This window comes from Leucopleurus acutus (assembly GCF_964270905.1).
Source record: "Leucopleurus acutus genome assembly, chromosome: 3".
NCBI classification, from domain to species: Eukaryota; Metazoa; Chordata; class Mammalia; order Artiodactyla; family Delphinidae; genus Leucopleurus; species Leucopleurus acutus.
The window spans coordinates 8,611,693-8,629,228 of record NC_139145.1 but is presented as its reverse complement, the minus strand read 5'-3'; positions in this window follow the sequence as shown (position 1 = coordinate 8,629,228).

Below are 17,536 nucleotides of genomic sequence, written 5' to 3'. Positions count from 1 at the left end.
CATTTCTGATCGGCCTTGAATTGATGTCGCCGTCGTTGACGTGGTGACGAGACAGTTCCCTGGCCCCTGATTAAAAACAGAAGTTTCCCCCCCACGAGACGGAGCAGAAGGGAAAACAAAGACGCACACGCTCGCCGCCAGATAAATACAGACTCAAACACAGGCACGGCAGATAAACACACACTGGCACACCAGATATACACACAGCCGGCTGCAGAATTCCGGTGGGCTGGAGCAGCCTGGCTCAGACAGCCCAGAGACCCCCAGGAACGACCACACGGAAGGTAAAGAAACCCACCTCCCACCGCACACCCCCAACCCGACCCTTACATGGATGCTGCCAAGCCTGGACCACATCCGGGCCCCTGGCCACTGCAGTGCCCCTGGCCAGGAGCCAGACATGAGGGAATGAATGCCCCCGGCAAGCAGTCCTTAGTCCAAGGTGGAAGGGACTTGGTGGATAAATACTTCTGCTTCCTCTCCCGGCAGCTGCATGGGCCAATGGTCTCCCAGAGGCCTCTGGAGCATCTGCAAGCCCTGTCTCCCCTGCCTTCTCCCCGTATGCCTACCCTCAAGTTTCCCCCATCATCTCCTGCCTTCGTCTGTTCTGGCTGCTATAACAAAAATACTGGGTGTCTTATAACACCAGAAATTTCTTTCTCACAGTTTTGGAGACTGGAAGTCCGAGATCATGGTGAGGTTCTGGTGAAGGCTCTCTTCTAGGTTTATAGAAGGCCACCTTTGCGCTGTGTTCTCACATTGCCAAAAAACGGTGAGGGATCTCTCTGGGGTCCCTTTTATAAGGCACTGACCTCATTCACGAGGGCCCCACCCTCATGACCTAATCACCTCCCAAAGGCGTCACCTCCTAACACCACCACGTTGAGGGTTAGGATTTCAACGTAAGAATTGGGGGGAAGGGAATCCCCTGGTGGTGCAGCAGTTAGGACTCCTCACTTTCACTGCCGAGGGCCCGGGGTTCAATCCCTGGTCAGGGAACTAAGATTCCCACAAGCCGCGCCGCCAGAAGCAAACAAACAAAAAGAATTGGGGGAAAACACAAACATCTATCTTATCTCCCAAACAAACCATGTGCCCTCCACCCTTGTGTCATGGTCCGCTTCTGGAGAAAGCCAAACCAAGGCACCCACAGAGAAGCACAAATGTACAAGTGTACACCCACCGTGAGCGTGTGCGCACCTATCAAAAGAGCTGCAGGTCTCAGTGGGGGGGATTCTGCCCCTCAGGTGATGTTTGGCAAGGTCTGCAGACATTTCTGGTTGTCACAATTAAGTATGTGCTACTGGTGGCCAGTGGGTCAAGGCAAGTGAGGCCGCTCAACGCCCTACGGGGCATGGGACAGACCCCACGGCAAAGAACGATCTGGCCTCAAATGTCAAGAGTGCTGAGGTTGAGAACTTCTGGTCTACGGGAACCCAACTGCCTCGTACACCCTGGCACCCAAACTGACCCCCATGTAGAAAGAGCTGCACGTACACCACAGGCATGCAGTGGGGTTCACAGGCCTCAGACCACAGATGTGCACTACGCACCAGGCCCTCATACTAGGGAAAGAGCAGGAACGTTCAAGAACGGTGTGTTTCCCACCAGGATATGTGGACTGCCAGAAGGGACCTTCACGATCTGGGAGTAGCCTGTGTGCCAAGCTCTGTTCTAAGAGCTTTTCATGGGAATAACCCATTGGATCCTCACAGCCATCTGGGGAGATAGTTCAATGACCGTTAAGCCCATTTTACAGATGAGGAAACTGAGGCCCAGAGAGAGGAGTTTATGCTCAGCGACCCAGCTAGAAATCCAGGAGCCCCCAGTGGTATGTGTAGACACCTGTGAAGACGGAGAAAGCAGGGTGGACGGGAACCCTCCCCACCACCGTCTGGGGTCTGAGGTGAGGAGGGTCAGGGAAGACTTTGACTTTCCAAATGGATTCCTACATCACTTGGGGTAACTAAGAAATCCATTTTTAATGGTTCTGTTTTTAAACCTTTTGACCCTGGAGTTGGACACACCTATGGGTCCAACCTCAGCCTCACTATTTTTGGGCTCTGTGAATCTGGGCCTCCCGGAGCCTCAGTTTCCCCATCTGTAAAATGGGGATTCCCCTGTTCACGATTCCACAAGTATGCTCTGAGGGCCCACCGAGGCCAAGCACTGTGCCCAGCTCTAGCCCATAAAGGGTTAAAACAAGACATGAGCATAGTAAGCACTTTCCCCCCCACGTTCCCCTCCCCCAGGCATCGGGCTGCTTCACTAGTTTTGTGTGGAATGGGAGCAAACTGTAGGGCAGACGGGCGGAGGGGCGGAGCCCTCAGCTCCCTCCACCCCTAGCCCACCATCCCCGTGCCTCTCAGAGCCCCAGAAGTTGGGACCCGAGGAGGCATCCAGATTGGGGCCAGGGGCTGACCCCAGGTGGAGGACAGGGGAGGGGTAGCTGCAGGTGCCTCCCCAGCCACCAAACAAACGCTCGGGTTTTCCCACCTCTGCTTCCCGCAGCTAAAAGCACGCGGAGCGAGCGCCACCTGTGGGCCACCGGAGGGAGGTGCATGTGACTCCCCGGAAAGTGAGTCGCCCCTCCTATCTCTCCTCACCCAGGACACCCGCGGAGGGGGTGGGGAGGGTTGCTCAGCAATTTTGGATGCGACTTCCCCGCCTACAAAATTCTCCACGTTCCGCTTTTCCCAGCCGCTGTTTCCACGTTGTAATCTTGTCCCCCGTGCATTCCCCTCCACCATCACTAGTTACTGAACACCTGCTTTGTACCGGGCTCTCTTCTGGGTTCAGAGAACACAGAAGGAACATAGTAGGTAAAACTCCCTGGTATTCTGGAGCCTATAGTCTGGGGGGAAGACAGACGAGGAAAGGGACAACGACCAAGGAGGCCATTGCTGGTTGAGATAAGTGTTCTGAAGGGGAGAGTAAACAGAGGGATGTAACAGGACAGGGAGCCTGCTCTGGGTGAGGGGAGTAGAGAGGGCTCTCCGAGGAGGCAATATTTGCACTGAGGTCTGAGAGGGATAAGCCCCCGGCCATACCAAGACTACGGTAAGGCGTCCTGTGGAGGGCACAGCAAGTGCAAAGGCCCTGGGGCAGAAAGGAGCTTGGGGTGTGTTACAAGAAAGGGTCAGGGTGGCCAGAGCTGAGAGGTGGAGGGAGAGGTCGGGTGGGATGTCAAGGCCCCTTTTGGAGACAAACCTGACCCTATACTCCCCCTTGAGGAGTTGTCTCCTAAAAGCCTGAGAGGAAAAGAATAAACCTCAGACTGAACCAAAAGCCCTCTATCACCACTCAGCTCCACACAGATACCATCCTCCCCACCCACCACGAAGACCTGGGAGCAAGTGCTCCCCACAGAGGAAAGCCCCAGACCATGTGTCCTGCCTCCCCTCCCAGGCCTTTGCGTCTGACGATATTGGCTTCACTGTGCCGCCAAAGGGCACGTGAAGTGGAGAGAAATGGGACTCAGTGACTGACCTAGGGGCGGGGAGACCTAGAGTTGGCCTCAGAAAGCTCCTTGGAGGATGCCAGGGGCTAGATTGTTGGGGCAGGAACAAAACAAGGGGGTGTATGTGGACCTGCATGTCCCAGGGCTCCTTGTGTGCCAGCTGCCCCATGCCAGGTGGGCACTGGGGCAGGGGTTCGTCTCTGCTGGCAAAGCCCCCTCCTTGCTCCCTGGCTGCCTCCCTGGGGGACCCGGGAACCATACAGCCAGTCTGCCTTCTGAGTCAAATACCTCTCGGCTGTGTTGAGTGCCCCCACCAGAGGGCATCCGCTGTCTTCACTGAGCGCCCCCAGGACTGCCCCTATCCTCCCTGTGCCCAGCCCCTGTCCCTGGCGTCCTCACCCCCTTTGAGGCTGGGTTCTCTGCTTCAGCTCCCCTCAGCCAGAGAGAAAAACCCTTAAGGGTTGTCACCAGCCCCACACCCCAGACCCCTGCCCAGCCCCATCTCCCTGTCTCCATGCCCCCCAAAAGCAAAGTCCCCTTGTGTGGCCGGAAAACCCCAAAAGGGACTGTGCAGGGAAATGCCCGGGTCCCATAAGCACTGTTCCCGGGGTCCCTGCTTTGAGGGGTGGGTGCCCTGAGGGAGGCCGTGGGTCTCCCTCAGCCTCTGGAGGGGAACAGAGCCCGGTCCCGAGTCCCAGCTGGCCTCAGCTTTGGGGACTGCCTGCAGCTTGGGGAGGGGGCGGAGCCTCCCGGAGCTTCTAATTACGGTTTCAGAGGCACAGACTTAATTACTGCCTTGTGAAGGGTTAATTACCCCAGTAGGCTGGGAATCAGACAATTCTCCTGCCTTCTGAGAACCAAAATATTTCCCCTCCCAGACCCCCCCACTACTTGGAATCTTCTCAGTTTCCCGGCACGGAGGTGTGTGGTGGGCTAGGGAGAGTGGGGGCAGGGGGCGAGCATGCGGATCTGAAACCAGCAGTCTGCTGGCAGAGAATCCACTTTCTGGGCAGAGAGGAGACCCGGGGGGCCCAGAGGTGGCTCGCTCAGCGGGAGCTCACTCAGCACCTGGGGCCACTCTGTTCCTCCCAAGAGCCCTCTGCCTGGGCTCCTGGTGACATGAGTATCAGGACCTGCCCACCTCCCTGCTCTTCTCCGGACCCCCTCCTTGGGCCCTAGATACACCCACTGCTTCCCGCCTCAGGCCCTTCGCCCTTGCAGGTCCCCCTACCTGGCTTACTTTTCCCCCCATGATGCTGTGTCTGAGAAGCTCTGGCCCTAAAATGTCCTCTCCTCCAGGGAGCCCTCCCTGACCACTGTCTCCCCAGGCACCCTTCCTGGGAGTTCTCCAGCCTATCACGCTTTAATCCCTCTGAGAAATTGCCTTGTTTATATGTGGGCCGAGGACTCTGTTTCCTCATCTGTAAAGTAGGGGTGATGTCAGCAGTCCCATCAGAGTCCTGGGCCGTGACTGTGGTGACCCCAGGGGTCAGGGTGAGTTGGGACCTTCTTCTGCAGGGTCCCATGGGATAGACTTGGAGGTTCTGCGCACAGCTTAAGGGCAGTGAGCCGAGGGCAGGTAAGAGTGAGCTTCAGGTGAGCAGTTCATCAGAAGAGGTTAGAAAGGAGGCCGACCTGGGAACAGTGATCAGGCTGTTTGCCCGTTTTACAGATTGGGAACTTGAGGCTCAGAGAGGTGAAGTCACTTACCCAGGGCACAAAGCTGTCTAGTGGGAGAGCTGGTATTCACACCCACATTTGGCAGGTCCCACAGACACCGAATTAAGGAGGGGTGAGCCTGGGGAGGCAGTGATTGGAGGAGGTTTGTTTCAGGGAAGGTAAAAAGTGCAGTTTGACTCGGCTGTGTTGGCTGTATTGGGCGGTGGGGGTGGGAGGCAAGAATGGTGGTTTAGGCCAGGATTGGGTAATGATTCAATTAGAGATAGAAGGGAAGAAGGGAGGGAGGGAAGGAGGGAGGAGGGAGAAAGGAAAGAAAGGAAGGAAGGAAGGAAGGAAGGAAGAAAGAAAGAAAGAAAGAAAGAAAGAAAGAAAGAAAGAAAGAAAGAAAGAAAGAAAGAAAGAAAGAAAGAAAGAGAAAGGAAGGAAGGAGGGAAGAAAGAAAGAAAGAAAGACAAAGAAGGAAGGAAGGAAAGAAAGAAAGAGGGAAAGAAAGAGGGAAAGAGGGAGAGAGGAAGGAAGAATTGGTCAGGACTATTTCAGTTTCAAGTAAAAATCCAAACCCAAACTGACTTGAGAATTAAAATAATAATAATTTATTGGTTCACGTAACTGAAAAATCTAGGGTATGTTGGCTTCAGGCACAGCTGTATCCAGGAGCTTAAAGTAATCTCTCCCTCTCAACTGAGCTCTCCTCTAGGGAACTTCATTCTCAGGCAGCCATTTCCCATGGGGATTAAATGGCCTCAGCAATCCCTGGCTTATATCTTATCAGCCCAGAAACTCCAGGGAAGATGGCCACTTTGCCAAGAGCTCTGGCAAAAATCCTGGAGCTACCTCTCCTTGGACAGACCGAGATCCATGTCATTTAGGAGTCAGTCACTGTAGCCAGAAAAAGTGGAATGTGTCCATTGGCCAGGCCTGGTCACGTGATCACTCCTGGTGATGAGGGTGGGCCTGGCCCCATCAGACCTAAGTGGACAAAATGTGAAAGAGAAGAAGACAACTCATTCAACAAACATTTATTGGGCACCTACTGTGTGCCTGGTTCTGGTTTCGGTGCTGGAAATACAGCAGAAACACCCCTGCTCTCTTGGGGCTGGTAAAGACGTGAATTCCAGTGATATTAGGTGTGAAAATTAGAAAAAAATTAAGAGAAAATTAGAGAAAAAAAATTAGAGAAAATTAAGGCAGGGGAAGAGGATAGAGACTGCTGGGGAAAGGTAACTGAGATTTTTAAACAGGAGGTGGTGTGTGAGCAAAGACTTGAGGCAGAAGGAGTGAAAATATCTGGGAAAGGGTATTCCAGGCAAAGGGAAAAGCCCGTGCAAATGTCCTGAGGCTGGACTGTGTCTGGTGTGTTTGGGGAACAGCGAGGAGGCCTGTGTGGCTGGAGGGAATGAGTGAGGGGGAGAGTGGGAGTTGATGGGGCAAATTGTGCAAGGCCTTGTGGGCCATGGGGAGGACTTTGGACTTCACCGTGAGTGAGGTGGGAGCTGCTGAGTGTTCTGAGCAGAAGAGAGACAGGACCTGACCAGACTCAGGTGTTCACAGGAAGAGTAGATGGTCAGACCCACAAAGTAGCCATCATATATACACAGAGAGGGAGGCTGGGTCTCTACCCATCATGAGCTCCGCTGATCTGCCCACAGCCATCCTCTCCCCTGTGTCTCCCTGAGGTTTGGTGTGCTACCTTTTCCTACGACCCACCGGGAGAGGAACAGGTAGGGTGAAGGGCTGGGAGGACAAGGTACCTCGGGCTTCCCCTTCCCAGGAGGACCCAGCCCCACCCTGATCCAGGATACACTTGGGCAGGACTGCTGGGCAATGTTTGCTTTTTGCCCTCTCCAGGCTTGTGGGAACAGGCGTGGCTGGAGGCACAGAGAGGCATAACCAAGCTTGGCTGGGGCAAGGCTGAGGGGAAGGAAGCTGGGTCACAGAGAGGTCACCCCAGCCCAGGAAGCCCTATGGAGACAGGGGCTGCTCCCTCAGACGAGGCACAGGGGTCCGGAGGTCAGTTTGGGCCTCTCTGGCACCTTGCTCTGTTTGAGTCTCAAGCCCGGGGCTGTAGGAAGGAGCAGGGATGGGGTGGCCGGCTCTGTGGTTGGGCTGCCAGTGCAAGTGCCGATAAGGACCCTTGAGGTTGGATTTCAGCCCTGAGAGGCTGGGCAACATCCTGTTTGGGCAGGCTCCTATGGCTTTCTCTCCTGCAGCCCTGCCCTGACGCTGGTGGGAGAGTTACAGACAGGGAAACAAAAGCCAAGTACCCACTCAACCAGGAACAGAAATAACCTCCCCTTGGAATTTTCCTAAGAATAGGATATACACATGTAAAAGAAAGAGGAAGGAGAAGAAGAAGGGTAGGAGAGGAAGTACTTATACACTATTTCACATTCTACACAAAACGTCACTCTAAACAGATTGTAGACCTAAACAAAAGCTAAAACTCTAGGGAATTCCGGGGAGTTCCAGTGGGTTAGGACTTGGCACTTTCACTACCGGGGCCTGGGTTCAGTCCCTGGTTGCGGAACTAAGATCCCACAAGCCGCACAGCGAGGCCAAAAGAAAAACAAAGCAAATCAAAATAAAAACCCCTAAAACTATCAAACTTCCGAAGGCTTTAAACAGATACTTCAGCGAAGAGGATATCTGAATGGCAAATTAGGATAGGAAAAGATACTCAAGATCATTAGTGGTTAGAGAAATGCAAGTTAAAGCCACCATGAGATACCACTACACACACCTTTTGGAAGAGGTAGAACAGAAAAGACTGATAATACCTATTGTTAGGATGTGGAGGTACTGGAACCCTCAACCGCTCCTGGTGGGTATGTAAAATGGTACCATCACTTTGGAAAACAACCTGGCAGTTTCTTAGAAAGTTAAACGTACATGTCCCCTGTGATCCAGAAATGAAAGTCAACTCTAGACAAAAACTTGCACACGAGTGTTCACAGCAGCCGTATTCATAATAGCCAAAATGTGGCAACAACGCAAATGTCTACCGACAGAGGAATGGATAGACAGAACCATAGATCCATAGAATGGAATACTACTCAGCAATGAAAAAGAACAAAGAACTGGTAAACACACCAACGTGGATGGACCCCAACAACATTACACCAAGTGAAAGAAGCCAGATACAAAATACTACATCTGGAGCTTCCCTGGTGGCACTGTGGTTAAGAATCCGCCTGCCAGTGCAGGGGACACAGTTTCGAGCCCTGGTCCGGGAAGATCCCACGTGCCCCGGAGCAACTAAGCCTGTGCGCCACAACTGCTGAGCCTGCGCTCTAGAACCCACGAGCCGTAACTACTGAGCCCGTGTGCCACAGTTACTGAGCCTGCAGGCCTAGAGCTTGTGCTCTGCAACAAGAGAAGCCACCGCAATGAGAAGCCCGCACACCACAAAGAAGAGTAGCCCCCACTCGCCGCAATTAGAGAAAGCCGCCGCGTAGCAGTGAAGACCCAACACAGCCAAACATAAATCAATAAATCAATAAAAATACTGCATCTTATATGATTCCAGTTATGTGAAATTTCTAGAGAAGGCAAAGCTAGAGAGACTGAAAGCAGACCAGCGGTTGCCTGAGCCAGGAGGCAGTGGAGACAGACTACAAAGGGCAACAAGGGAAATTTTGAGCTATTGAAACTGTTCCCAAACACCAGACTGTTGTAATGGTTGCACAACTCGGTGAATTCACCAAAAATCATTGGACTGTACACGCACATACGGTGAATTAAACGATATGTAAATTACGTCTCAATAAAGCTAAAAAACCCCACATTGCCCCAACAATCTTCAGATGAGATTGTCACCATTCAGTTGATTAGATCAATAAGTACCTATTCTTCGCACTGGGAACACCACAGGGAGTAAAACGGACGTGGCCTCGTGGAACTGATGTTCTCATGAGGAGACCGACAGGAAGCAAGACGAGAAACGAAAATCTATACAGGTGTTGGATGGTGATTGTTACAAAATATTAAGCAGGGATGGGGAGAGTGCAATTTTAAGTCAGGGGATCAGGGAAGACTCTCTGAGGAGCTGATGTTTGAGGAAAGACCTGAAGGAGGTGAAGAGAGAGGCATGTAGAGATCTAGAGAAGGAGGGTACCAGGCAGAGGAAACGGCAGGTGCAAAGCAGTGAGGAAGCCAGCGGGGCAGAGGAAATAGTAAGGGGGGAAGTGGGAGGAGGCAAGGGCAGGGCGGGGACAGGGCAGAGTGTGCAGAGACTTGTGGTCATGGGGAGGACTTTGACTTTTGCTATGAGTGAGGTGGGAACCAAGGAGCGTTCTTGAGTAGAGGAGGACATTCAAGGGTGTCCTCTGGCCACTGTTGGGGGAACAGCCTGTAGAGGGGGCAAGGGTAGGAGCTGGAAGATCAGGGCAGAGGTGACTGGTCCATCATTTCCCACTGGTCCAAGTGGGAGATGATGGGGATGGTCCAGGGTGGGGGCCAGGAAGGAGATGAAAAGTGGTTGGATTCTGGATAGATTTTGAAAGTAGAGTCCTCAGGGTTTGCTGATGCAGGAGAGAAAGAAAGAGAGAGGACAGAGCCAGGAGAGACACAGATGACTCCAAGTATTTTGACCTGAGCGTCCGGGCCACTAGGAAGGAAACTATGGCTCAGAGAGGTAGGGGAGGTGCCAGGTTGCACATGGGTCCACAGTGACCCTCGTCCCCAGCTGAGGCATGGCCCTGATTTGAGAGTTCTGGGGGGGTGGGTATCACTAGGGGCAGAGACTGCTCAGAGCCAGGAGCCTCCCAAATCCTCATCCCAGCACCCCCTCTGGCTCTGTTCTCATTCATTTTAGTCTTCTTTCCAGAATTTCTCCTCCCCGAGGAATCCAGCCCATGTGCTTCTGATTCCTTTGTCCTGAACTCATACGGCAGGAGCACCCCCTGAAAGCCTTATGTGGAAGAGAGTAAAGGCAGAGAAGGAGGTGGGGGGCACATTCCTCCCAGGGGGGCCAGGGCTGTGTCCAGCAGCACAGCGGCATCTCCAGGGCATCCAGCAGCAGGGGAGGCGTATTCCCAGGCCGGACCAGACCGGCTGCCTCCCAGAATAGGCTTTCTTTGGGCCTGGCAGTCACCCACCCACAGTCTGGGCTCCAGCTGTCCTGACCCCCACCGCCCCCCAGGCCTCCCACGCATTTTCTCTTCGGAGCCACGACTGTGGGATTTGGTTTCCCCCACCCTCTCCTTCTCTTCCCAGCTCTGTCACTCCCTCAGGCTGCCTCCCTGGTGGCCGCAGTGGGTCTGGCTCCCCAGCAAGTCCCAAATAGCCATGGTAGGTCCTGTGTGTGGCCACAGCCACAAGTTAGGCATCCCACCTTCCCTGGCACCTCCCCATCCTCTGGCCTCTGTGTTCCCTCCCCTCCCCCACCACCTCCTGGGCATCTCTGGTCCCCTCCTGCCTCTCCATGTCAAAGGCTTCGGAGGGGTCTCCTTAATTCATCTGCTCTTTGCTGACCACTGACCCACCAGACCATGCTCTCACTATTGGGGAGACAGACTGACCGATGCTTAAAAGCTAATATTAGGTTGGCCAAAAAGTTCATTCAGGTTTTTCCATAAAACGTTCCCGAATGAACTTTCTGGCCAACCCAATACTTGTAGAGTCCTTTCTGGTCATTAGTAAATCAGTCCATCCATCTCCTGACGACTCTGTGAAGAAGAAACATGGGTTCCTGTTTCCATTTACAGACAGAGAGGAGATGTTGCTTGCCCAGGGTCACAGTACCAGAAAGTGGCCGAGCTGGGACAAACCCTTGACCACTCTACTCATCTGCTTCTCCTGAGAGAGACAGATGAGGTCTTGACCTTCCAGAGTTCTCGATCCAGGGGAGAGAGACAGGAAATAGCAAATGAAGAAGAATACCATTCAGCAACAAGGGTTTGAGGTCCCCAAGGTCACCCTCGGGATAAGTGATTCACTAGGACTCACAGAACTCAGAAAAGTTGTTCTACTCACAGTTGCAGTTTATTACAGGCAAAGGATACGGATTAAAATCAGCAAAGGATAATGGCACATGGGTCAGAGTCCCAAGAGACCAGGCATACATTTCCAATTGTCCCTTCCCAGTCACGCAGACAGCTCTCAGTTCTCCCAGTAATGATGTATGACGATAAGCATGGAGTATTTGGAGTATTGCCAACCAGGGAAACTCACTCCAACCTTGGTGTCCAGGGTTTTACTGGGAGCCAGTCACTTAGGTACAGCTGACCACCGGGTAGCCAATCTTAGGCACCAGCTCCTCCGGAGGCCAAGCTGATACTGCATGGGGGCTCAAGGACCCCACCATAAATCACATTGTGATTTATCTGGTATGGGTAGGATCCTAGGTATACAGACATTCTTATCCAGCAGGACACTCCAGGGGCTTAAAGATGACCTCCAAGAGCACGGCAAGGGTCAGTGTTGCAGTCTGTCCTTTCTTTGAAATGTGCAGGGTTGGAGCACCTCAAGCCCACCGAGTCCGTCGGTGCGAAGGAGGTGAGAACAGAAGGCCTCATGGACAGAATGACAGAAAGAGGGGAGTCCAGAAGGACACCCCCACCTGGAGCTTGAACAACTGAGTCATTCACTGAGAAGGGGAAAGTCAGTGGACAGACTCCAAGGCAGCCCCTGTGATCCTCATCTCTTGGTATCCACACCCTGTGTAATCCCTCCTCCTTGAGCGTGGGCAGGACCTTGTGACTTACTTGTAACAGTAGAATAAAACAAAGGTGATGGGATGTCATTTCCAAACTTTGGTTCCAGAAGATTGAGACTTCCAAGTCTGTGTCTCTCCCCCTGCCTCTGATGAAATTGTATTGTGAGCTGCTCCGTAAAGAGGTCCACATGGCAAGGAGCTGGGAGCCACCTCCTCAAAAGCCCGTGAGAAACCGAGTCCTTCCAACAACAGTGAGTGAGTTTGGGAGCAGATCCTTCCCTTATCAAGCCTTCAGATGACACTGCAGCCCCAGCCGACATGTAGATGGCAGCCCATGAAAGACCCTAAATCAGAGAACTCAGTGACGCCACACCTAATTCCCGGCCCATAAAAACTGTCAGATGTAACTCTTGGCTGTTATTTTAAGCCCCTACGTTTGGGATAACAGCAAGAAATCACTAATGCAGTAGGTCTGGCGGGAAGTTAGGAGAGGAACCAGATATCATAGTGCTTGTCATGTTGAAAAAAATTGTAAAAATTGACTTTACTTCCCCCAGTTGCAGAGCCTGAAACAGGGATTTGAGTGCAGGTGCTTCCTTCAAACAGGATTCTAGAAAGAATGAGTGGAGAAGAAGGGAAGTGAGATAGGGAGGGGCGGGCAGCAAATACTGAGAGTCTGAATGAGCACATTTTTGCTGTGAACATCTGGGACTCAGTCCCTGTGGGGCACCTCTGACAGAGTGTAGAGGACACACACCTCAGTTATCCCATACGAGGGGTGAGGGAGCTGGGGTATTGATCCACCAAAAATGATGAAGGGTTATTCCCAGGCATGTTAGCTTCCTATCAATTCAGACCTGTGGCCATGTGGTCCATAGAAAGCTCCCAGGCAGAGCATATTGGGTGTTTACCAGGGCTGGGACTAGACTGAGGTGAGTGAGGTGCACAGACTGATTTTTCCCTCTGCCTCAGGCTCCAATATGTCTTGGTACATCATGTTGACAGATCCCGTCTTCATTTAAAATTTTGCCTTTTTATTCACCCTGGAGGTTTTGCATTCATTTTGATTATTTAATTTTTATTTATTTTTTATTTTTTGGCCATGCCACGCAGCATGTGGGATCCTGACCAGGGATCAAACCTACGCCCCTTGCAGTGGAAGCACAGAGTCTCAACCAGTGGACTGCCAGGGAAGTCCCCATTTTGATTATTTAAAACATTGCATTAAAATAATATTCATCTTGACTATTGAGTTCTTTGTTGCCCCCTTACATTTTGCTCTCTGTGATGAATGCCTCATGTCTCACCCTAGTTCCAGCCCTGGGGTTCATGGTCTGAGGCCAGCAGCACCCACAGGAGAGGACTCAGATGCCGGTTGCTGTATCAGAATCAAGGCAGCCTCAGTTCTGCTGCAGTAGCATGTGAGCCCCACATCTCAGGGGCTTAGAACATCAGAGAGTTTTACTTCTCACTCAGCCACTGTCTGGCATGTTGCAGGTTGCGCACTGCAGAAGGAAAAGGAACACAGCAGGGCCAGCACCAGTTCTTAAAGCTTCCACCTGGAAGTGTCATAACTGCTCACTTTTTTTTTTTTTTTTTGCGGTATGCGGGCCTCTCACTGTTGTGGTCTCTCCCGTTGCGGAGCGCAGCCTCAGCGGCCATGGCTCACGGGCCTAGCCGGTCCGCGGCATGTGGGATCTCCCCGGACCGGGGCACGAACCCGCAACCCCTGCATCGGCAGGCGGACTCTCAACCACTGCGCCACCAGGGAAGCCCCACTGCTCACTTTTAATTGGCCAAAGCAAATCACATGGCCACACAAGTAGGCGGGGCAGTGCCGTCCTTCTGCTTGGAAGTAGAGAGGGCTGGGATGGTAGTGACAGAGCCCAGTGACCACTGTAGCGGCCCTGGGTGAGACTGAGGAGGAGCTGGGTGTCTGAAACTAGGTGGGAAGGTCCAGGTGGGGATGGAAACATATGAGGCTTCAGGATATAATTGGTATTGACTCCCCGGAGGGCCTGTCCCAGGCTTTGTCATCTGACAGACTCATGGGACTGGTGGGTTCAGTCTCAGTCCCACCTCCCACCCTGCATTTTTATTCAATGTAATGAAATACACATAACAAAATTGACGATCTTAACCGTTTTTGGTGTCCAGTTCAGTGGCATTAAGTGCATTCATAATGTACAACTGTCACCACCATCCCTCTCCAGAATTCTTTGCATCATCCCAAACTGATTCTGTCCCTGTTAAACAGTAAGTCCCCATTCCTCCCTCCCCCAACCCCTGGCAACCACCATTCTGCTTTCTGTCTCTATGATTCTGACTACTCTATGTGCCTCATGTCAGTGGGGTCATATAGTATTTGTCTTTTTGTGACAGGCTTCTTTCACTCAGCATAATGTCCTTAAGTTTCATCCAAGTTGTACCATGTGTCAGAAGGTCCTTCCTTTTTTTTTAATTTTTAAGTAGTAAAAATCACATAACATAAAATTTACCATCGTAACCATTTTAAGTGTACAGTTCAGCAGTGTTAAGTATATTCACACTGTGGTGCAATCAGCCTCTAGAACTTATACGTCTTGCCAAAGGTGTACTCTATACCCACTAAGCAACTCCCCTCTCCAGCCCTCCTCTCAGCCCCTGGCAACCACTACTTTCTTCTATGCATTTGACTGCTTTAGTTACCTCACGTGAGTGGAATCATGCAATATTTGTCCTTTTGTGATTGGCTTGTTTCACTTAGTGTAATGTCTTCATCCACGTTGTACCATGTGTTATAATTTCCTTCCTTTTAAAGGCTGGATAATATTCCATTGTGGGTGTACCACATGTTTTGTTTATTCATTGATCCACTGATGGAAACTGGGTTGCTTCCACTTTGAGGCTATTGTGAATAATGCTGTTATGAACATGGGTGTACAAATATCTCTCTGAGACCTTGCTTTCAAATTTGGGGGAGTGGGGAGTATATACAGCAACCCAGAAGTGGGATGCTCATTCTATGTTTAATTTTTTTTTAAGGAACTGCCATACTCTTTTCCACAGCATCTGCACTATTTTACACTCCCACTAACGGTGCACGAGGGTTCCAATTTCCCCACATCCTTGCCAACACTTGTTATTTTCTGTTTTCTTGATCGTAGCCATCCTAATGGGTGGGAGGTGGCATCTCATTGTGGTTTTGATTCACATTTCCCTGGTGGTTAGTGATGTTGAGCATCTTCTCATGTGCTTATTGGTCATTTGTTCCACCAGGGATTTTAACAACTTGGTTTCAAAGGAAGCCCGGGGCATGGGTGCCAGTCTCTTTGTCAATGCCAGGGCCTCCTGGCCTCATGGGCATCAGGCAGCCTGTGGCAAGCCCAGGGCTGGATCCTTGAGCCAGGCAGAAACTGGGGGCGAGAGGCAGGCATGGCGGTGGCATATTCACAAAGAGATTACTGCTGAGTTTCATCGCTTGGCACCAAGACCCACGCCAAAGGCCATGGAAAATCCCAGTGACACCCTCACCCCCAGATATGGGGATGCCGACAGGAAATGATCTCAGAAAAGTCATTTCTCCAACCACTCAGAAAAGACAGTGCTATCTGCCCAGAGGGGCCCTTTCCCCTTCCCTCACCCCGGATCCCAGTGGCTTCACCTACAAGACAATTTGGGCTGAGGCGGCACCACTCCTGCACACAGGACACAGGTCTGCTGCCCCATCCTCACCTCCTGCAGCATGGAGTTGATTGACAGCTCACAAGCATCATTCATTCCTCTCTCCATCGACGACAGGTTGTTCCTTCAAGCAACTTTTCCTTTTTTTAATTCTTTTTTTAAAGATGTTTTTTAATATTTATTTTTATTTATTTATTATTTTTATTTATTTTGGCTGTGCTGCGTCTTAGTTGTGGCATGTGGGATCTTTGTTGGGGGCACGTGGGATCTTTTTCAGTTGCGGCATACGGGCTTCTTAGTTGCAGCATTTGGACTCCTAGTTGCCCACACGGACTCTTAGTTGCGGCATGCATGTGGGATCTAGTTCCCTGACCAGGGATTGAACCCGGGCCCCCTACACTGAGAGCAGGGAGTCTTACCCACTGGACCACCCGGGAAGTCCCCCGTTTTTCAATTCTTAATGAATTTATTTTGAAAGGAACATTTTGCTGTACAGCTAAAACGAACACAAGATTGTAAATCAAATATACTTCAATAAAATTTAATTTAGAAAAAAAAGGAACTTTTATGCCACTGCCACAAAAGGAAAACAAGACCATTTCCATAAGTGGAGGGCAGCAGAAAAAAGAACTACATTGGCGGGGGCAGTGGGGAGGTGATATTAAAGTCAGCTAATGCTGCTGCCTTCATAAGACTCAGAGCTGGGACTAGGGTGAAGACAGGGAGGCACTCAGGAGCAAAATTTAGGGGGTTGCTGGCTCTCAGGGCTGGGCCTCATTCCCAGGGGCCTGAGAGCCATGGCCTTGCCCTCTAGTCCAGCCATGGATCAAAGACTGCTCCATTCCTTAAAAAAAAGAAAGAAAAAAGAAAGAAAGAAAAAAAGGAAAATAAATGAAAATGGAAAGAGATTACTGAGGTGTTGAAAGGTGTCAAAAACAGCTCATGCAGCTCAATATCAAACAAAACAAAACAAAACAAAACAGGGCTTCCGTGGTGGCACAAAGGGCTTCCCTGGTGGTGCAGTGGTTGAGAGTCCATCTGCCGATGCAGGGGACACGGGTTCGTGCCCCGGTCCGGGAAGATCCCACATGCCGCGGAGCGGCTGGGCCCGTGAGCCATGGCCGCTGAGCCTGCGCGTCCGGAGCCTGTGCTCCGCAACGGGAGAGACCACAACAGTGAGAGGCCCGCGTACCGCAAACAAAAACAAAAACAAAAACAAAACAAAAAAAACAACCCAATCCAAAAATGGGTGGAAGATCTAAATAGACATTTCCCCAAAGAAGGCATACAGATGGCCAACACGCACATGAAAAGATGCTCAGCATCGCTAATTATTGGAGAAACGAAAATCAAAACTACAGTGAAGGATCACCTCACACCAGTCAGAATGGCCATCACCAAAAAGTCTACAAATAATAAATGCAAGAGACGGTGTGAAGAAAAGGGGGCCTTCCCACACTGTTGGTGGGAATGTAAATTGATGCAGCCATTACAGAGAACAGTATGGAGGTTCCTCAAAAAAATAAAAATAGAGTTACCATATGATCCAGCAATCCCACTCCTGGGCATATATCCGGAGAAAACCATAATCCAAAAGGATGCATGCACCCCAATGTTCATTGCAGCACTATTTACAATAGCCAGGTCATGGAAGCAGCCCAAATGTCCATCGACAGAGGAATGGATAAAGAAGATGTGGTGTGTATATATATATATATATATATATATATATATATATATATATATATATACATATACATACATACACAATGGACTATTAGTCAGCCGTAAAAAAGAATGAAATAATGCCATGTGCAGCAACATGGATGGACCTAGAGATGATCAAACTAAGAGAAATAAGGCAGACAGAGAAAGGCAAATATCATATGACATCGCTTATATGTAGAATCTAAAATAAAATGATAAAAATGAACTTTTTTACAAAACTGAAATAGACCCACAGACATAGAAAACAAGGTTATGGTTACCAAAGGGGAAAGGGGGGGAGAGAGATAAATTAGGAGTTTGGGATTAACATATACACACTACTATATGTAAAATAGGTAAACAACAGGACC